This window comes from Mytilus trossulus, chromosome 11 (genome assembly GCF_036588685.1).
Source record: "Mytilus trossulus isolate FHL-02 chromosome 11, PNRI_Mtr1.1.1.hap1, whole genome shotgun sequence".
Taxonomy (NCBI): Eukaryota; Metazoa; Mollusca; class Bivalvia; order Mytilida; family Mytilidae; genus Mytilus; species Mytilus trossulus.
This window is the reverse complement of record NC_086383.1, coordinates 65449398-65473259: the sequence shown is the minus strand read 5'-3', so window position 1 is coordinate 65473259 and position 23862 is coordinate 65449398. Positions and strand designations below refer to the sequence as shown.

At 33.5% G+C, this 23862-nt stretch overlaps 1 long non-coding RNA gene across 1 annotated transcript in view; it reads right to left on the bottom strand.

Annotated features, from left to right (window-relative positions):
- Positions 1-23391, bottom strand: part of LOC134690554 (uncharacterized) — a 38438-nt gene extending 15047 nt beyond the window's left edge. Inside the window, exon 1 of the long non-coding RNA XR_010101968.1 lies at positions 23268-23391. This is a non-coding gene — a long non-coding RNA (uncharacterized LOC134690554). The remainder of the gene's footprint in view (positions 1-23267) is intronic.
- Between the last annotated feature and the right edge of the window lie 471 nt (positions 23392-23862).

Below are 23862 nucleotides of genomic sequence, written 5' to 3'. Positions count from 1 at the left end.
TGTCATTTCGGGGCCTTTTATAGCAGACTATGCAGTATTGGCTTTGCTCTTTGTTGAAGCCAGTACATTGTAACCTTATAGTTGTTAATTTATGTGCAATTAGGTCATGTACGTCTCTTGGGAAGAGTTGTCTCATTGGAAATCATACCACAACTTCTTTTTTATATCTAGAGATGTCATAAATTGTATTAATGATACAGTGTACATCTAGCTTGGAATATATATATATCAATGGACCAATGGATTATGATTTTCTATTAAAATATATATGAATGGGTAGGGATTCTGGCAAATTAAAAAATACATGTAAAACAATGGGGTGCCAGGTTTAAGCCTATCAGTTGTCTGTACAATAATGATCTATAAGTTGAAACAAACACACCAGCTACCCTGCACCCCTCCCCCATTTTGACCATAGATTATTGATTGCCACTGTTGTTTACATTGGAGACTTATTCCTGGAATATAGGGTAGGGTAAGGAACCAATTAATTACGAATGTAACAATACTATTTGTGTCTACGGTTACATTACATTATTGTTACATTAAAGACTGCAATGACGCTATATTTATTAAACTTAAAGACAAATCCTTCTATTCAGATCTTCCAATAATATCTTCTTTATATTTTATTTTTACTTTAGGTTAAGTAAAAGCTTCAAAATAAGCAAATAAAAAAATGGGGTCAACGACCTCGTTTTTGATTTAAAATGCCATATTTTTCATGGACTTCTATTCAATAGCAGTGTAATATTTTTTTTAAAGTCTGTATCCAATAAAAACTTGTTTGTTCGGTTAACCTAGTTGTTAATACAAACTATTTTAATAATATTACCATTGTCTGAGTGGAAAATAATAACGATAAGTTGCTATAATAGTTTTTCCACCATTTTTATTGTGAAATACCTATAAAAAAAAAAAGTTTAATAAAAATTGACCAATAATTTCTCTTTCAGTATTCAACAGAATAAGCGTTGTTAATATCTAAATAAAATCATGAAATAAAAAGATGGGTTACCGGAATGGAAAAAGAGATATTTCTAAAAAAGGTTTAACAATTTGAAATTTATATCATTTCATAGTTCAGTCAAAGTATATCTGAGAGACAAGACAGAACTTTGCCTACGATATCATGAAATCTAATTTCGGTTAAGAATTATGTTCCTTTTTTTTATGGCAATTTCTTAAAATCAATAGAAATCTATGACCGCGCTTCCACTGACAATAAAGATCGCCGATCTTTAGTATTGCAAAAATGAGAAGGATCGATCTCCATTGGACTTAAAAATACCACCTCCTGGATTGCGTTCAATATCGTAGCGGCAATATATACAGTGGTCTCGTTAGCCCAAAATAGAAGGGCGCCACGCCCTGGGAGCCCTAAGCCGCGCCCTGTGTGCCCTCAGTCGCGCCCTTCTGCCCTGACGCCGTTTTCCGAAAAACCCTTGTGCCGTTTTGGTAAAATTGTCTTTTGTTTCATCGATTTCTTATCAGAAGTTAAATTACATATATGACACCTGTTGATTGCCCCCAGGTAATGAGGTTAATCATGTCATTACAATCAATTATTGTGGATAAGACTTCAAAGGTGTTAATTACTAGGTAATTTAAATAAAACAATGTACCTTTTTGTCATGAATGTGTCCGCATTTTCTTTTCGATCTTCAAGTCACAATAGGAGAGTGTATGAATGAAGACTTTCATGAATTTAGAATTGAATATTGAAGTAATTAAAATAAAACTATGCATTAACAGAAACATCGTCCATCTCAACTTGTGAGCGAAAAGCAGACGTAAACATGGAAATTAATTTTGCAGTTATTTCCCCTGAAAAAGCTTATTACAAAATTGTGCTCCTAAAATATTATCTAGCACTAAAAATAGGAAAAAATTACCAATTGAATACAAAATTATATAAGAATGTTATCTTAAGGATATTAACTGTCTTTGAACATACAAAAAACAATATATTGCAATTTATTTTTGATAATCATACTTTTGGCAATCCATATCAAAATGTTCAAGCTAACAACTACATTAAATCTCAACCTGAACACAATCAAAGAAAACAGGTTTAGAGGGCCTAACTCTAGATGAAATTTTGAAAATACAACTACTCTGGCATGTACATGTATGGTAAACTATGAGATGTTTAGTTTATGTCCTTTCTTTTGGAAGGAGAGGGGGTGGGGGAGAATAATAAGTTTATTTTGCCTCTTTTGGTTAATAGTATGAATGTGCATTGCCATGTTTTATGAACATGTAGTATGAATGACTTTTCTTATGCAAATTTTATACAATTTAATCAAAACAACAACTTAAGTAGCTTTATTAACAATATTTACAGTAAAAAAATTATGTGAACTCGTGATACACGCAGGGACGTAGACAAAAAAAATTGAGCAGTGCCTTCTCCTATCATAAAAAAGTGCCCTGCACTCCACTGGCACTCTGCCCCTTTTGAATTCTAGCTAGAGCACTGATATATATATATATATATACAACTCGTCTAAACATCAACCCAACAATGTTAGATCTGTAAATTTGCTTTCGCAAACTTTTGGTTCTTCCCTCGCCGGGATTCGAACCCATGCTACTGTGATATCGTGACACCGAATCGCCTGCACTGCAGCCGTCCCGCTAGACCACACGACCACCTGGGCTCTCAAAAAAAGAGCTTTCGGTGGGCATATGTTACCTTTCCACGTCAGTTTTAATCTAGCGGCGTACTACAGTACATGATATATAAGGCATGAAGATGTTATTGTTACAGATCAGCTAAATTATCTATAGTAAAGGATCCTACAAATTAATGTAAGATACAGTCACAGAAAATAATTATATTCATAAGTACGTCTGAGTCAGTGACAACCCTACAACAGATGTATCCATCGGATCGCCACCAATATATATATACATAGGGCTACGTAAATGTAGATTTATGACTATTGAAAGAGTAGCTAGTCTAGCTTCTATTAATATCTATATAGCAGTTAGGCTAGCTACGCGTTCAATAGTCAAAAATCTAAGTAGCCCAATGTAGCCGCTACAAAATTGAACGCAACCCTGATCTTTGTTTAAGTGTAAACGCTTAGATACATCGCGATAGACCGATTTACAATTCAAAGTGTTTTATGTAGATATGAAAATAAATCTGTGCATGGTCAGTTTAAAATATTCTTATAAGTAACTGATTTCAGTGTTTTAGTCATATTCTCAAATGATTTGAAAGAACATGGAGATAAAAAAAAATGTAAACGACGTTTCTGCGTCATTCTTCTGAAAGATAAATGGAAAAAATGAGATGTGGTATGATTGAAAATAACACAACTTTCCAGAAAGTGAGACTAATTGACACAGGAAATATAGGCCTACGTACGGTGTTCAACAATAAGCAAATCTCATACCCATATACAGCTATAAAAGGTTCAGAAATGACAAATGTAAAACAATTCAAACGAGAAAATAACGGCTTAACTTATGAACCAAACAAAAATAAATGAAAAACAGATATGTAACACTTTAACAAACGACAACCACTTAATTACAAGCTCCTGGCTTGGGACAGGACCCGTTTCAGTGCTCGACTTATACCGTTACTTATCCATTCCTTATTTGCTAAATACACGTTGTAATACATTAAAACTTTTAAGAAAAAATAGTTTCCTTAATTGATTGCTGATTGATTGTTGGTTGTTTTACGCCACATTAGCACAAAAAGGCTATAGCTTGTCTCTGGTGTAAGCTATGTTTTCTTAAAGGTTAAACATCCCTTTTAGCGCATATGTACCTGTTTCAGCGCAAGACCGATGCCGTGTAACTTATTTGCTTATAATACTTGTGTTATATCTTTTAAAACAAATCTTTTCCATTCTTTCTTGCATCTGGTGCTAGCTATTTATTCTAATAGGTAAAATAACCCAATTAAGGCGTAAATACTCGTTTCAGTACTTGACTAAATTAAATATAATGCACTGTTACTTATTCGTTCCTTATTCGCTTAATATACGTGTGTTAATCGGTGCACATTTAAAAAATATCTTTTCAATTGTATTTATTCATTATTATTGTTCTTTTTATTTTCTGTAAATTCCTCATCTTCCAACCAAACGACTGTTATAAGTAAAATTATTCTGACATTTCTTTGTTTTTTGAGGACTTATGACATGTTAATCAAAAAGATAATTAATAAATGTAAAAGCATATCTAATGAACCAAATATTTCCTTATTCTATTTTCTACGATTTTTTTTTAACGAAATGATTAGATCGATTTTTTTATGACTGCAATGTATACTAAATGTAAACGCACAAGTTAGAAAAAGATCGTAAACGCGAGATGCTCTAAAGATCATTCAATTTTGTGCAAGTGTTAATGGGGTCTATTTAACATACTTTCTGTTTTGATCATGCATCCATAGGCATCTATATATGCATATCGAAATATTCCATAATGTTGCTAGACAGTCTAAGTATAGTCATACAGTTGTCATACCGTGATTATGAATGGAACCTAGTCCAACCTCTTTTTCTCAAATCAACTATTGATTTTTTTTTCATATGTATTCCTCTTTAATTATTTATTCTGACAACTTTTAAACACAGGCACGATTATGTTGTTTTTATATAAAAATTGCGCACCTAGTACATAAATATTAAACTTGGCACATCGGATCAGACTTGGAGTAGTCAAATACAAAAACCTACAATGTTAGAAGTGTATATGTTAACTTCTCTAGATTGACTTTATTTTACACGTATGCGTGCATGGTTACTTTTTGTTGGTGTTTATCAGAAATCTGAATATTATATTCGTGTAAAAATGTAATCGCCGTGCACATTCAAAATACGTATCTGCCATATCCATATATAGGTATATATGTACGAAATGTACCTTTTGCTATAGATACATTGAATTTTGAAGACATGATTGATGATTTTCTTACTTTCTTAATGATTTATGGAAATATAAATGCAATTTAAAACCCACCAAAGAGATTGACCCTTAAGAACACGGATAAGTCCATACACGAGGCAAATTAAGGAAATTAGTATTATATTATAACATGTATAATTTAATTGGCTCAACTTTTTGTCGAGTATCCAGATTTTGTTTCGCTTCTTGACAGTCGTTTTATGTGTTTTTTGTTGTTAGATTGCTGTAAAGTTGACTCTTTTTTATTCATATATTTCATAATTTGCTGTTTTGTTGTTTGTTTCAGCTACACTAAGTTCACATAATTAATGTGTATATCCAATTCTGGAACATGTCTATTATATAAAAAGAATTTTCATTTTCTTCTAGTCAAATCTACATATCAAAACAATTGTCACTCTCTCCATCGGGTCAAAGAGGAATAACTCTCATTTACGTTTCGAGTTCGCTGAAACCGCAACGTCATAAACCGCTGACGGCATAGTACTGTTGCGCTTGTATATGCGCAAAAACAATAGAGGGATTTGTCTTTAAACCATCTGTAGTTAACATGGTTAATATGCACTAGATAAATTAGTATATTAATAATAATAATAGTAATAATAATATTCAAGATGTCTTGCCATTTCTCAAAAGACGACCAAAGAAAAGAAAAAGAAGAAGGTCAATAACTTTAAAAAATTTGGGACAGTGAATATTGAGGCAACCTGAAAAATTAATGAATCAAAGAGCTGAAAGCGCTGAGGAAAAATGACGCCACTGTCTCTAATATTGGGATATTTTTTATGCAAGTCTTGATTTTCACATACATGTACCGTAATTAGTTCCAAAAACAAAAGTAAAATAAAAATTAATTCAATGGCACTATTTATTAATACTTGATGAACTGTTCAATAGAGCATGTAGTGTCACCAATAAGAACGAAATTACGTCATCACACAAAATATCTGGACTCTGAAAATGAGAAAACTGTTTCCACTAGTTTCAACTTGTCAGCAAATGTCAACATTAAGTGTATTCTTAGTTGGATATTGAAATTGGAGGTGAACATAAATTTAAAATTTTCTTTAACTTCAAAAAGGGATAGTGCAGAATGGAATTGTACAGTATGCAATACAGACGTGCATATTGTGGCATCACTGGTTTGTGATGGCTGCTTAGAGAAGTTTCACCAAAAATGCGTTGGACTAAAAAGTAAAATCACAAAAATACTGAACTCAGAGGAAAATCAATTTGGAAAGTCCATAATCACATGGCAAAATCAAAAAACAAAACGCATCAAAAACATGCGCCAAAAACAACATACTTGTCATTGTAAATTTTAATCAAAGAGCAGATTGCTCTGAGGGATACGATTGCCGTTGTTTCATTGACAAATGTGTACATGTAGCTGGATAATATTATTTTCAAAACTAATTCAACTGCACAAAATAGTTACAAAATAGCCAAACCCGGATAAAAGTGTATGAACAATGTAATTAGGCCTATTGTGTTTTATTTTTGTACTATCAATCCAAGTTTACTTTCCACAGCAGTCACTAATAAGGGTGATTGGAGGGGTCCTGATCCCGAAATCCCGGGCTTAAAAACACGTGATCCCGGACTTAAAACACGAAATCCTGAGGACCTGAAATTCAAATAAAAAATTCACGGATCCCGAAAGGGTCAATCCCGAAATCCTGGGCTTAAAAACAGCCGATCCCGAAGTCTCGATAAAGGTCCTCTCCCCCCTAACTGAGACTCAGAGTGAGCGAAGGTATTTCACTTCTTATCTTATCACCTATTTTTCTACGTTAATTCTAGGAGATACCCCAATCCTACTGATTCTTTAAATATTTAATTTCCTTTGGGTCAGTGATCATTGCTCCTTTCCGCACACATTTATCGGTTTAAATTGCATTTGTTTTTAATATAATACGACGTTTTTTGACAGACCAAGCTAATACTCCACGTCTTGTTTAGATTCAGAATTCACGAAAGTTATTGCCGGAAGGGAGACAACTCGAAACGATAATATGGAAGACTCCATTTCGACTGAAGGGGTGTTCTACGATGTGGAAAACATTTATTTCAATTTAAATGATGCATATGATTTAAAATTATGCAACAACAATAACCCTCAATAGCAGACATACATAGAAAAGATCCCATGAGTTATAAATTAATTAATTGAGTGGGGAATCCAGAGCTAGAGCAACCATTCAATCTAAAACCCCTTAAAGTCAAGAAAACTATACGCATGCGCATAATTTCCAAAACAAACCCTGGGGCAAGCTAAATTAAATGTTTATTAACGACCTAGATGGTTCTCTATTTCTTTATGGAAGTACAATCTCAAATATCAATTTCATTACGGTAACATATAAGAAAAACTCCACTTCAGTTCTTATATGACAGAAGTAGATTTATCGGTATTCAGAGAAGTCTCGCATTTGATAAAAACTGGGAATTCCCTCTGACATGTCTGACGTGTTTCTAAATTTATAACTACACTAAATACAAATACTGCTTAATTCTGATTTTCCGTGTTGTTAAAAACACGCATATAAGTCAAGGGAATTATCAAACATGAAGGTTATGAAAAGAACATTATAGGAAAGTTGATTAAGTTCAATCCCTTTGTTTGTTTTTACCTTTTAAAGCAAGACAATCATAAGAATCTGAGATGTTCCTTAATGTTTAGAATAAAACTATTGACGTGAGGGCAATTGCTCTGAGCCACCGGTATAAGTCTACAGATTGCTTGAAAGCAATCGTATCCCAAAAAAATTAAGAATTGTATGCAATTTTGTAAATATCATATAAAAGTTTTCAAGTTTTATTCTAATATATATATTACTAGTCCCATCATACATGTACATTGCAGTGCATAAATGTAACATTACGCAATGTAATCGTAGACACAAATATAATTGTTACATTCGTTCCTTAGCCAACCCTGCATTCCGGCAATTAGTCTCCAATGTAACAATATTATAATATTTTCATTATTGTTACATTTCCATGTAACCATAGCCATTGCTTTATTGATTAGGTTGGTTTAAGCTTAGAAATATATACACATGTGTCTCTCAGAGGCGGTTTCACAGGCACCCTGCCCCTTTTTACATGTATGTAGGGAATCAGAATCACTTAGGCATGACTGGAGTGGGCCCCCTCTTATGAAGTGAGTCAGTGCCCCACATCACACACAAGAAAATTTCTGGATGGGCCACTGAAGGGCATTGTAGCTGTTTTATTATGGCTTTTCTATAGACAGTGTGGGATAGGAACCATAAAATCAGTGTATATTAACTTGTTATTGTATTTGTTCCAGACCGTACGAGTATTTGGACCGTATGCGTATTTTTTCAAAATACTCATACGCGTACGGTCTGACTTATATCAAGAAGTTGGTCAAGTTTATTAGATACAAATGCATATAACAGATCAACATAACTTAACTCTCAAATTGCTATAAAAAAAGTTCAATTTGAATTGTAATTGAAATAAAAAACTTTATATTTAACATGTTTAAACTATATAAAAAATTCACTAATTAAATCTGTTAATCTCTTGTATTTAGCATATCAATCAGTAATACATTAATTGAATTATGATCACTGAAATGGAAGAGATCGGAAGTAAACATAATCATGATAATTTAGGAGGACAATTGTTTTAGAATATTTAGCAACTTTACGAAAAATGCAGATGCAAAGGAACATGCATGAACTGCAAACATGTAAATGTAAAAAGTATTACGTTACTTGTGGTAGCAAGTGTCACCTTTGGCGAGAGTACCAAAATAGGATTCAGATATATACAATTGAACAAATATATTTAATTTCAATTGTTCCTTTGTTCATTTTATCCATCTATTTGTAATAATAAAAATTTGTAAAACAAAAAATTAAGATTGTGATAAACGTTTGTTTAAATTTAACCAATATAACCCATAACATGAATGGTCAGCTCAAACTGGACCATACGCGTATACTCATACGGTCCGACTGTACGCATATGGTCGGACCGTACGAGTATACATAAAGGGTCCAGACTGTACGTGTACGGTCCAAATACTCATATGGTCTGGAACATATTAACATGATTAAAGAAGCTTACTGAAGTTCAGAACACTAACAGGAAATTTGTACCCATATAGCCAAATTCTTGTGTCTAATATTATTAGTGTCATATATGATAAAAACTACCTTATGTTTTCAAATGTATCAAAACAATGGACAAAAAAGGGGAAGCCCTCGTACTGGATGCATAAAATTTTAATAGAACTTTGCGTGTAACACCCCCACGCACCACAGGCACTTGTTTCTATGCATTGAGAGACCCACTATCAACGTATATTTACGAGTGTTTCTATCCATTGTCCTGGAAGACCCACTGGGTCTTCTAATGGATAGAAACAAGTGCCTGTGGCCACACACCCATTTTTTAAATCGGCTTTGTGTGTTTAAGCCGTCTCTGTGTAATACTTAAAGCTGATTCGGTATTTATATACTTTTTTGTAAGTTCGAAATCGTCTCTGTTCCAGTGATATATGCCTCACATCTTGGGAATAGTCCAATAACATATGACCTCGGGGGCATTATTCACTATTTCTATTTGCTGTTCTGATATTTTCTTTTTACTATCAACTTTGCCACCCGAGGTCATATCGCGATAGGCAAAATTCGCGAAGCAAAAACAAATTCTCAAATCAACATGTTTAATTACCTTGTTTTTACGTGTGTCCAATCATACTAAGAAGCGAAATATCATATAATATTGCTTTAAATCCAACGAAAATGTGTCATAATATAACAATTCAACATTTTTCAACATTCATCAACATCAGGTACAAACTTTCAAAACGGCTAATACAAAAACGGATTCCTTCGTGAAACGAAACGAAGTTTTATTCTTCTGTGTGTAAACCTCCTTTGAACAGGAGCACATGATAATAAACCCTCACTATAAGATAACGTATATACATAACAGAAGTTATTTTGTTATATGATAGATTTACATGAAGATTTTCTTTGTATTTAAAAAAAAAACTAGATAGAATATAAAAAAAAACTGTAAATGATCAGTATACTCAGAGACATATAATACTCAAAGTTGATTAATATTCAATTAACGGTCTCCTTGTACAGCTGAACTATCTCAGTCATTTTCTTCTAAGTCAGGAATGATTTTATATTTAGTTTACAGTTTGATAACATTGCATTGGCTCAATTGAATAATTATATAATTATGGTTTATGCTTGGTTTTTAAATACAAATTGAAGTGAAACACCAATGATAGTATCATAATTTAATGTACAGTCTAATTTGAACCGAACAACTCCTTGGACGAGCGAAGCAATCTTCATTCACCCATTAGTCGGATTGACAGTACGTATTGACATTTATTATACAATTCAGATTTAACCAGACAAGTCTCTTGTGGTAACAATGTGTTCTTAGAGATGAAATTACCCTATAAACGCGCATGTACCCGTTCCAGCGCTCGGTTAATACCCTGTTACATATTCGTTACCTATTCGTTACATATTCACTTATAATACGTTTGTTGTACGTTGCACCTTTTAGAATAGGATTTTCAATTAAGTTCATATCTCTAGTGGTTATAATGTGTTCTTATAGATGAAATACCCCTATTACCGCGTATGAACTCGTTCCAGCGCTTGGATAATACCCTGTTACTTATTCGTTCCATATTCGCCTTTAATGCGCGGAATATACGTTGCACCTTGAAATAAATCGTTTTTTAATTGTGTTCACGTCTCTGGTGGTAAGAATGTGTTCTTAGAGATGAAATAACCCTATTAGCACGCATGTACCCGTTCCAGCGCTCGGTTAATACCCTGTTACCTATTCGTTACCTATTCACTTATAATAAGTTTGTTGTACGTTGCACCTTTTAGAAAAGGATTTTCAATTGTGTCCGTGTCTCTGGTGGTATAAATGTGTTCTTTCATATCTCTAGTGGTAATAATGTGTTCTTATAGATGAAGTACCCCTATTAGCGCGTATGTACTCGTTCCAGCGCTCGGATAATACCCTGTTACTTATTCGTTTCTTATTCGCTTTTAATGTGCGGGGTAAACGCTGCACCTTGAAATAAATAGTTTTTTTAATTGTATTCATGTCTGTGGTGATAACACTGTGTTCTTAGAGATGAAATGACCCTTTTAGCGCGCATGTACCCGTTCCAGCGCTCGATTAATACCCTGTTACCTATTCGTTACTTATTCACTTTTAATACGTTTTTAATATGTTGCACCTTTTAGAATAGGATTTTCAATTGAATTCATGTCTATGTGTCTGTGGTGGTAACAATGTGTTCTTAAAGATGAAATAACCCTCTTTTCTAAAAGGTGCAACGTACAACAAACGTATTATAAGTGAATAGGTAACGAATAGGTAACGAATAGGTAACGAATAGGTAACAGGGTATTAACCGAGCGCTGGAACGGGTACATGCGCTCTAATAGTGTCATTTCATCTCTAAGAACACATTGTTACCACCAGAGACATGGACACGATTAAAAATCCTTTTTAAAAGGTGCAACGTACAACAAACGTATTATAAGTGAATAGGTAACGAATAGGTAACAGGGTATTAACCGAGTGCTGGAACGGGTACATGCGTGCTAATAGGGTTATTTCATCTCTAAGAACACATTTTTACCACCAGAGACATGAACATAATTAAAAAAAATATTTATTTCAAGGTGCAACGTTTACCCCGCGCATTAAAGGCGAATATGGAACGAATAGGTAACAGGGTATTATCCGAGCGCTGGAACGGGTTCATACGCGGTAATAGGGGTATTTCATCTATAAGAACACATTATTACCACTAGAGATATGAACTTAATTGAAAATCCTATTCTAAAAGGTGCAACGTACAACAAACGTATTATAAGTGAATATGTAACGAATAGGTAACAGGGTATTAACCGAGCGCTGGAACGGTTACATGCGCGCTAATAGGGTCATTTCATCTCTAAGAACACATTGTAACCACAAGAGACATGGAGACAATTAAAAATCATTTCTAAAAGGTACAACGTACAACAAACGTATTATAAGTGAAAAGGTAACGAATAGGTAACGAATAGGTATGGAATAGGTAACGAATAGGTAACGAATATTAACCGAGCGCTGGAACGTATACCCCGCGCATTAAAAGCGAATAAGGAACGAATAAGTAACAGGGTATTATCCGAGCGCTGGAACGAGTACATACGCGCTAATATGGGTATTTCATCTATAAGAACACATTATTACCACCAGAAATATGAAAGAACACATTGTTACCACCAGAGACACGGACACAATTGAAAATCCTTTCCTAAAAGGTGCAACGTACAACAAACGTATTATAAGTGAATAGGTAACGAATAGGTAACAGGGTATTAACCGAGCGCTGGAACGGGTACATGTGTGCTAATGGGGTCATTTCATCTATAAGAACACATTCTTACCACCAGAGACATAAACACAGTTAAAAAACGATTTATTTCAAGGTGCAACGTATACCCCGCGCATTAAAAGCGAATAAGGAACGAATAAGTAACAGGGTATTATCTGAGCGCTGGAACGGGTACATACGCGCTAATAGGGGTATTTCATCTATAAGAACACATTATTACCACCAGAGATATGAACACAATTGAAAATCCTTTTCTAAAAGGTGCAACGTACAACAAACGTTTTAAAAGCGAATAAGAAACGAATATTTAACAGAACCCAGAAAGGTGCAACGTATGATACACGTATTATAAGCGAATTATAAGCGAGTGATGGAACGAATTAAACAAGGTAATATCATGCTCCGAAACGTGATGTCACAATAGAAAATTTCTGACGCCACAAAGGAATAGTGACTCGCCCTGAGTCTTGTATATTGACTGCTTCATAGTCTTATATGGTAAACAAAAACATGAAAAATGCTGCATAGAAACAATTTCGTAATGGGACATTCAATTCAATATAGAAAAGCCGGGGGGGATTATACCTTGTCAAAGACACCCTAAGAAATATTTCAGGCAAATTTCAAACCCTCGAGTGCTTTGTTTTAAACCCCTCAGATGCCAAATTGTGCCAGCATTTCCTCAATTTTACATTTTAAGACAACAAAAGACCCATCAGAAACAAAAATAGGCACAATTCAGATATATTTTGAGCCAATTAGGCCTAAGAAATGACTTTTGATATCCCTCAGAAAAAAAACATCTACCCCTTTTAAGATATTTTAAATGACTCTGAATTGTCCAATGTACTAGTACTAAATGTGATCATGTGAACAGTTTTCTTTAAAGAAAACAAAAAATGTTGCATTCCAAAATATTATTTGCTTTGCAGTATGAAGATCACATAGAAAAAATGACGAAAAAATCAGACAATTGGTCGTCAATCGGTATTACTGAATATATAAATAAATTATTAGTAACCGCTGTCGACAATAAATTAGCAATTGATAGTAATATATATCGTAAACAAACGTTGTTTGTAGAAAATTTATGGAAGTATAACACAGAAAAACACAAAAAATAGTTACAATTAAGAGAAAACAAACAATGGATTTTGAAATAAGAGGAGGGCAAAACAAATGTCCTGTCTTTAAGTTCAATGACACTCCGGAAGGCGCCTGCTACTAAAAATAGTACTCTAGATAAATGCTGATTTTCTCTTTACTACGAATACTATGTCATGTCAACAATGGTCAATGTTGTTTACTTTTTTTAATATTTTTTTTAATGTTTAACTATACCTCAGAAAAAGACGAATGATTTGTGCCTTATGTTTTAATTGTTGTACACTAGACAGATGCTGATGTTCTCTTCACTGAGCATACTATGTCATGTCAATGTTGTTTACTTTTTAAAAATCTTTCATAAACAATGTTTAACTATACTTCTGAAAAAGACGAATGATTTGTGTCGAAAGTTGTTTGCTGTTTTAAGTGTAGGTGTTGTCATACAGTCGAAATATTCTACAAGGACATTCATAAGTCATTCAAACTGACAACATAGAAATATTCTAGAAGGACATTCATAAGTCATTCAAACTGACAACATAGAAAGATTCTAGAAGGACATTCATAAGTCATTCAAACTGACAACATAGAAATATTCTAGAAGGATGTTCATAAGTCATTCAAACTGACAACATAGAAATATTCTAGAAGGACATTCATAAGTCATTCAAACTGACAACATAGAAAGATTCTAGAAGGACATTCATAAGTCATTCAAACTGACAACATAGAAATATTCTAGAAGGACATTCATAAGTCATTCAAACTGACAACATAGAAATATTCTAGAAGGACGTTCATAAGTCATTCAAACTGACAACATAGAAATATTCTAGAAGGACATTCATAAGTCATTCAAACTGACAACATAGAAAGATTCTACAAGGACATTCATAAGTCATTCAAACTGACAACATAGAAATATTCTAGAAGGACGTTCATAAGTCATTCAAACTGACAACATAGAAATATTCTAGAAGGACATTCATAAGTCATTCAAACTGACAACATAGAAATATTCTAGAAGGACATTCATAAGTCATTCAAACTGACAACATAGAAAGATTCTACAAGGACATTCATAAGTCATTCAAACTGACAACATAGAAATATTCTAGAAGGACATTCATAAGTCATTCAAACTGACAACATAGAAATATTCTAGAAGGACATTCATAAGTCATCTAAACTGACAACATAGAAATATTCTAGAAGGACGTTCATAAGTCATTCAAACTGACAACATAGAAAGATTCTAGAAGGACGTTCATAAGTCATTCAAACTGACAACATAGAAATATTCTAGAAGGACATTCATAAGTCATTCAAACTGACAACATAGAAAGATTCTACAAGGACATTCATAAGTCATTCAAACTGACAACATAGAAAACATAAGACTGCGCAACACGAAACCACAAAAAACTAGGGATAATCTCAGGTGCTCAAGAAGGATAGCAAATCCCGCTCAACCTGTGTCATGCTTTGTGTTGCAAACGTGCCTGTATTAAGACTTATTCGGTAGGTCTCATTCCAATCTAATTACAAAATTGATCATTCGGGAATTTTTTGTCTAGGTCACCTTGCTGGATCGTTCAAATGGTATAATCAATAGTACAATTGCTTGTACAATGAATAAGGAAGTAAGGTTTTCTTTGTTAGATGTACCTTTAAATAGATCTCGAAATATATTAACCTTTGTTAGTTATCCGTTGAAATAGCACGGATAGTTATTTCAAATCATTCATGGGCGATACACAAAGACGATTGAAATACATGTTAGACTTGTTTATAAGTGTAATTTAAACAAATGAATATGTGCATCTTATAAGGCTTAGCAAGTTTGTATTATGAAGTCCAGCTTTTCTATTTGATTTTCTATGAATTGAAATAAATTAAAAAAAACTTAGTAAAATAACTTTAAAAGTGGTCTTATCATATTTCAGAATGAGGTATTCAAAGGGTATACATACTTGTAACATATGATATTTAGCACAATGCAGTAGCAGATAGAGGCTTTCATAGAGGTAGGAGGAAACAGAGGTGTAAATTATTTGAAGCAGGCGCTCAATATTAAAAAAAAAACACCTTAAAACTTAAAACTCATGTTTCAATATAAGATATATCCCTGAAACACCCATGTTCACAAAAATCTACAATATTATTTCCTTATCAAAGGTCATTTAATGTAAAACACAATTATAGAAAATTACTTTACCTGAAGAACTGTCTGAATAATGAAAAAGAAGTAACCAAAATGCCGAACTCAAAGAAAATTTTAAATCGGAGAGTCCCTTATCAAAAGGCAAAATCAAAAGCTAAAAACATCAAACAAATGGAAAACAACTTCATATCATATTAATATTTCAAATACATATTCAACAGAGCTTACTAAAATTACCTTTAAAAGTAGTCCTATTGGTTAAAGAGAATTTCCATTTTCGTTTCCTTTTTAAACATTACAGATTGTCGACACGTCATTTCTACATACGGGTATCTAGTATGTAATACAATTCATTTCTACATACGGGTATCTAGTACGGTAATACAAGACCTATCAATACAATATAACATATATATGTTTATTGACCCGATACCAAAGATCAACTTTTAAAAGGCTTTTGTACATAATGCAAACTAGTTTGTGATTTTTCATATGTTAGCATTTACTTATAATGCGAATCTTTATGAAATAATGCAAACAGTTGAGTCATGTTTTTCATATTCAAATTGCAAAGGCAGCTGTTGTTATAATGAAGTAAGCTGCATGCATTACCCTTTATCTGTTTATTCACTTATTGCAAGGTAAAATGTTGGAGTCTTAAGTAAATATTGATGGCATGGTGATGAGCGGAACAAAGAAATTTAAAAAACAAATTTAAAACCTTATTGTTAATGAGGATCTGTATGGGGTCCGTCCTTTATTTTTATTTTATTTATTCTCTATGTTTTATAGCAACCAATTATTCTCTCTTCTTTTTGTTTGCCCTACTTTACTTTATTCTTTTCTTTTTTGTTGCCATGTCTTCTGCACATTTTAGTCATATTCTTTATTATATATAACAAACGGTCGCATAAGACTTGTGCAGGATTGGTTAGATACAAAACAAGCGTTTATATTAGCCTTTTATTTTATAGGTTAGATTCAAAGAAAACGCTCGTCTGCTTAGTTGCTACACCACTGATTACTCATGTATGTCATGACCATGAATAAAATTAAAACTTTTCATTCTGAATAAAATACAAGAAATATTAATGTGCAGGTATTCGTCAATGAATCACATTTTGTTTGATTCTTATGTGGACTTTTACTTATATGAGTCTAACTGTACTTGGAGACAGGACAAGTTTTTTTTTGTCCTCCTCCTTTTTTTTCAAAAATCCATTTTCTTTTCATTTCAATTATTTTTCTTTTTTTTCCTTTGTAATATTTCAACAAATTTACTAAAACAACGTTAAATGGAGAATTTACCATCAATTGTAGTAAAATGACGGATTTGTGCGGAAACGAGACGGAGGATAAGATAAATGTCCTGTCGGTGAGTTCAAAGCACTCCGGAAGTCGCCTTTTACTAAAAGATCACTCTGAGTGGTGATTTTCTATAAACGAAATCTTTACTATAAGTATATTATGCCATTTTAATTTTGAGTACCTTTTTTTAAATTTTGATAACTAAACCATTCTTCTTAAAAAAATAGTGTGTGTCGAAAGTTTTATGTTTTTAGTGCAGGGTTTGGCATGCGGAAACATGAATCTATATTTATTGTCTTAATTACCTGACTGGATCATTCAAATGTCGTATAATCAATGATACCTGTGCATATTAAAAGAATAAGGAAGTTATGTCTACTTCGTTGTTAGATGGACATTCAAATATATTTATCTGCGTTTTAAACCCCAGTTCAATTGTTATACTTCGTTGTTAGATGGACATTCAAATATATTTATCTTCGTTTTAAACCCCAGTTCTATTGTTATACTTCGACTGAGTTCCTATATGTCTGAAACAAGTGTACACTGAATAGATCTATCGCTACAAATACAAATGGATTTTGACCTCAAGGTGTGAATAGCGGGTTTCTGGAAACCCCTGTGTCTACATGCCGAAAACACTAGGCATTGTTACTCATAACCAGGGTTTCCGCTGGCGGTCGCCATTTTCGCAATTTGCGAAAAAATAATAATTGTGGCGATTAAAATTCGTCATTGGCGAAATAATTTGGCGAAAGAAATATATATAACGATTTATTTTCAGCCATCTTGTTTATTTACTTTTTTCGGGTTTCTATGACTTTACCGATCAGACAATACTCGGAATTTACCTTGAACTCGTTAAGATTTTGACAGAAAATCAATAATCAGCTGATTGCATTCATAGCTATCGACATCAAAGGACTAATTAATAAAGGTGTTCATAATATGATATGACAAAATGATATAGTTAAATGGCTTCTGTCATGTGTCACAAAGGGGAGTTATTAACCACTTTGCGAAGCACGTGTTTGAAGCAAAATTTTTACGCTTCCTCTCCTTCTTTAATGATAGTCCAGAAAAGAAAATTGTTGTTATGACGAAAAATGTCCAAAAGCAAGAAAGGTCTCCGATTTAAAACTTTATCATTTAACTTTCATATAGATCATTGATTTGAGTGGGTACTTCAAAGTCGTTTCAGTTACACACGTGTTTCAAGCATATAGTTTTACTTATTTACGATGGTCTAGTAAAGAAAACTGTCGTTATGTAAAAAATCTATTCAAAAGGTTTGGTATGAGAGTAACCCTTCAATGTAATGACTACACCTTACACGAGGGATCAATTTAAAGTGATAAGATGCTTCGTTTTGTTTTAAAAACCACTTCTTATATAGGGGGTGGGGGGGCTGGAAAAAAGTTAAATTTTAAAAGGAAAATGTATTTGTGTAACCAGGCGAAAAAAATAATAAAGTGGCGAAAAATATATTGTTTTGGCGAAAGAGGTGGCGAAAAAAATAATTGACCCAGGGGAAACCCTGCTCATAACAATAAAAATTGTTTATTTTTTGAATATCATGAACATAAGAACTTACTTATTGTGTTCAACACATATTGTGTCAAGATATAGATTTGTTTTTTTAGGAATTCCAATAGCAAAAACAAGATTAAGCATCTGTTTTGAATTTAAAAAAATCCTTTAAATATCCCTTCGCTTGAAGGTATTTTTTTTTTATCAAAGTAATATAAAAGTGAAAGTAAACGGCATCGACAGGATGTTCTTTCTAACTTTAAAATTCAATATTTTTCTTTTTTGTAATTCATTTGAAAGTCGAAAGATTAATATATTGTCTATTTTAAGGCTCCCTTACCTGCTGAATCATATATTGCCTTGTAATGTTGTTTGGCTTCCTAAGTGTGTGTCCTTTCCATCGCCATTTTCTCTTTTTTTTTCTCTTCATCAACTGGATATTGGTTGATCTTTTTTACTCATAGATCTTTGTTTGAAATCTTCTCAGACCATCTGATGTTAAGAATGAACCTGAGCAGTTGTTGATGAAGACTTGGAGTTTTGAAACAGACTTTTTGTTGTTTTCCAAGTCTCAGCTCAATAATAAGAGTATGGTTTTCACATTGGAATTATAACGCGTATTTTGGTCTCGTGAGTGATGTTTCGTGCTTTCCAAATTAAATTGCTCCCATCATATTAAATGCAGTTCTAGCTTTGTCAATTCTGATTTTTTTTCCATCTTTATCGATCTGAGCCGCCAAAATTATCCACTACGCTTCCAATGTATGTAAAAGAATTCAATTTTTCTTAAGATTTGGTGTTAACCATCAGACTTGCTATATAGGGACCTTGTATTTGACTTTAAAACATTGATTTTGTTCGGATTTATGGAAAGGCCTGTTTCTGATGCTCTCTTTTCATCCTGCTAGTTTGTCCTGCATTTGGTGGTGGTTTTGGGACAGCAACACAACGTCATCGGCAAAGTTTAGGTCATTCAGCTGGGTGAACATAGTCCATTGAATACCGTTTATTCTGTCGTCTGTGGCATGTTTCATGATCCAGTCAACTGACAGGAGGAATAGCATAGGTGAAAAAGACAGTCTTGTCATTGTTGAAGGCCGTACGGTGACCTATAGTTGTTAATGTCTGTGTCATTTTGGTCTCTTGTGGACAGTTGTCTCATTGGCAATCATACTACAACTACTTTTTTTTATATTTACCCAGTTGTAATATCAAATGCCTCTATTTGTTCGCCTCCGTGAATGATCTTACTCTACATTCCTGTGTAGGTGTTTCAGATGATTGTAACTCTGCATTCCTGTATAGGTGTTTCAGATGATTGTAACTCTGCATTCCTGTAGAGGTGTTTCAGATGATTGTAACAAATTTTCATGAATGCCATAGTGTCTCATCAACTGCCACAACACACCTCTATCTAAGTTGTCAGAGGTTTTAGCGAAGTCGACAAAAACAGAATAAAGATAAAGTGATGAATTGAACTCTTCAGGCTTGTTTAAGGATGATACTTCACGTTTCTAATTGATCTGTACATAGTTTGTTTTGTTTGAATCGAGCGTGGTTGTCACGAATATTTTCATCTATTGCAATTTTGAGTTGGTTTAACATCTCTATTTAAACTTTCCCTGGATGATGTTTTAAGGCGATTCGAAAAAAAATCTAAACCAAATGATGACGCTGTATAATCATGTGTAACCAATGCAACATTTTTGTGAAATATATAACATTAATAATCTTTATACTTTTTATAAAAAAAAGAATCGCCGAAAATGTAAAACAGATAGTTCCTTATCAAATGGCAAAACCAAAAGCTCAAACACATCATTCGAAAGGGGAAAAACGTCATGTAATTAATTACTGCAAGTGTTCCTCGTTTTACAATTATCGATTATCAATTGTGCTGATATTAGTTCAGCAGAATCACGGAGGACGTTACTTCGGGTTTTACTGGACACCTTTAAATTTTATATCAAGATAACCTTTTTGGTGTAACTTAAGAATGGCCAACGTAGGTAGATACAAGTATCTTGTCTTAGGGAGGGATAAATCCTACTTTGTAAAGGATCACTCTGATTCAAACAAAAAATTCTCTGAAACTGACATTATCAAGATGCTTGATTTCTTGATTGACAACATATTTGTTACGTTCGGAGGACATGTTTTTCGAGTATCGGCATTCCAGTGAAAACAAATTGTGACCCTCTTCTTGTCGACTTGTTTTTTTATTAGTATGAGGCTTACTTCATACAGGAACTTCTTAGGAAGAAAGACAAGAAGTTAGCGATATCCTTTAACTCTACTTTCCGCTATATAGATGATGAAATTTGGTGACTATGTGGAACGCATCTATCCCATCGAACTAGAGATAAAGGATACTACAGATACAGTTAAGTCGGGCTCATATCTTGACTAACATCTAGAAATTGAAAATGAGGGTCGGTTGAAAACAAAACTTTACGACAAAAGATATGATTTCAGCTTTGGACATTTCGTCCCCGAGGGTATCAACAGCCCCGTATATCAATAAAGTGGTCATTTAAAAAAAAAATCTGTTAACAAAACTTTTTCGAAAAACTAAGGATTTTCTTATTCCAGGCAAAGATTACCTTAGCCGTATTTGGCACAACTTTTTTGGAATTTTGGATCCTCAATGCTCTTCAACTTTGTATTTGATATGAGCGTCACTGATGAGTCTTATGAAGACGAAACGAGCGTCTCATACTTAATTATAATCCTGGTACCTTTGATAACTATCTACATCATAGGGTCGATGCCACTGCTGGTGGACGTTTCGTCTCCGAGGGTATCACCAGCCAAGTACGAAGTGTCGACATGAATATCATTAATGTGGTAATTTTTATAGATTTCCTGTTTACAAAACTTTGAATTTTTTGAAAAACTAAGGATTTTCTTATCCAAGGCAAGGATTGTTTGTGGGTTATCTACCTGTCTCTTATCAACATATTAATGTTTGTGGGGTATCTCCCTGTATAAACATATCAAGGTTTGTGGGTTATCTCCCTGTTTCTTATAAACATATCAATGTATGTGTGTTATCTCCCTGTATAAACATATCAATGTTTGTGTGTTATCTCCCTGTTTCTTATAAACATATCAATGTTTGTGGGTTATCTCCCTGATTCTTATAAACATGTCAATGTTTGAGTGTTATCTCCCTGTTTCTTATCTACATATCAATGTTTGTGGGTTATCTCCCTGTATAAACATATCAATGTCTGTGGGTTATATCTCCTGTATAAACATATCAATGTAACAATTTCCATGTAACCATAGCTGGTGCTTTATTGATTAGGTTGGTTTAAGCTTAGAAATATATACACATGTGTCTCTCAGAGGCGGTTTCACAGGCACCCTGCCCCTTTTTACATGTATGTAGGGAATCAGAATCACTTAGGCATGACTGGAGTGGGCCCCCTCTTATGAAGTGAATCAGTGCCCCACATCACACACAAGAAAATTTCTGGATGGGCCACTGACGGGCATTGTAGCTGTTTTATTATGGCTTTTCTATAGACAGTGTGGGATAGGAACCATAAAATCAGTGTATATTAACTTGTTATTATATTTGTTCCAGACCGTACGAGTATTTGGACCGTACGCGTACGGTCTGGACCGTATGCGTATTTTTTCAAAATACTCATACGCGTACGGTCTGACTTATATTAAGAAGTTGGTCAAGTTTATTAGATACAAATGCATATAACAGATCAACATAACTTAACTCTCAAATTGCTATAAAAAAAAGTTCAATTTGAATTGTAATTGAAATAAAAAACTTTATATTTAACATGTTTAAACTATATATAAAAAATTCACTAATTAAATCTGTTAATCTCTTGTATTTAGCATATCAATCAGTAATACATTTATTGAATTATGATCACTGAAATGGAAGATATCGGAAGTAAACATAATTTAGGAGGACAATTGCTTTAGAATTTAGCAACTTTACGAAAAATGCAGATGCAAAGGAACATGCATGAACTGTAAGCATGTAAATGTAAAAAATATTACGTTACTTGTGGTAGCAAGTGTCACCTTTGGCGAGAGTACCAAAATAGGATTCAGATATACAATTGAACAAATATTTAATTTCAATTGTTCCTTTGTTCATTTTATCCATCTATTTGTAATAATAAAAATTTGTAAAACAAAAAATTGAGATTGTGATAAACGTTTGTTTAAATTTAACCAATATAACCCATAACATGAATGGCCAGCTCAAACTGGACCATACGCTTATACTCATACGGTCCGACCGTACGCGTATGGTTGGACCGTACGAGTATACATATAGGGTCCAGACTGTACGTGTACGGTCCAAATACTCATATGGTCTGGAACATATTAACATGATTAAAGAAGCTTACTGAAGTTCATAACACTAACAGGAAGTTTGTACCCATATAGCCAAATTCTTGTGTCTAATATTATTAGTGTCATATATGATAAAAACTACCTTATGTTTTCAAATGTATCAAAACGATGGACAAAAAGGGGTAGCCCTCGTACTGGATGCATACAACTTTGCGTGTAACACCCCCACCCACCACATGCACTTGTTTCTATGCATTGAGAGACCCACTATCAGCGTATATTTACGAGTGTTTCTATCCATTGGAAGACCCACTATCAACGTATATCAATTCGTAAATATACGTTGATAGTGGGTCTTCCAATCGATAGAAACAAGTTCCTGCGGCCACACCCATTTTTTAAATCGGCTTTGTGTGTTTATGCCGTCTCTGTATAATAATTAAAGCTGATTCGGTATTTATATACTTTTTTCTAAGTTTGGAATCGTCTCTGTTCCAGTGATATATGCCTCACATCTTGGGAAATATCTAAAAACTCCTGAACATTTTTGTTTTTTCGCTTGCAGTGAAAACACGGAAACAGACGGTCACACTAATTAGCGACAAGAAGCGTCAAGAAGCGACGAGAAGAATAATATTAGCGACAAGAAGCGTCAAGAAACTATTTAGCATAAAAATTACTTATTCCAAATAGATATTAAAAGATTATGCAAAAGAAAACAATTTTAACGACAGGAAAGTTAATATTGATAGAAAAAAAAATGAAACATAGATCTAATAGACCACTTTCGAGTTCATCCGTCACCGGAAAAAAATCGTCAATTATACGCGCCTTTATCACCGTCATTTGTGCGTTTAGGGGCGTCGTCACTTCCTTCCAATGTTGAGCGAGTGGTTGGAAAACTATAATTCTATATTGTACGAATTATTCGGCAAATTGAATTCTCAAAACTTGACAATCAACACTGCTGTCATTAGGGAATTATCAGTAAGTACCTACAGAGCAACCATTATTTCTTGAGTTTATCCTGCACAAAGACGATCACCAAGACGCTTGATGA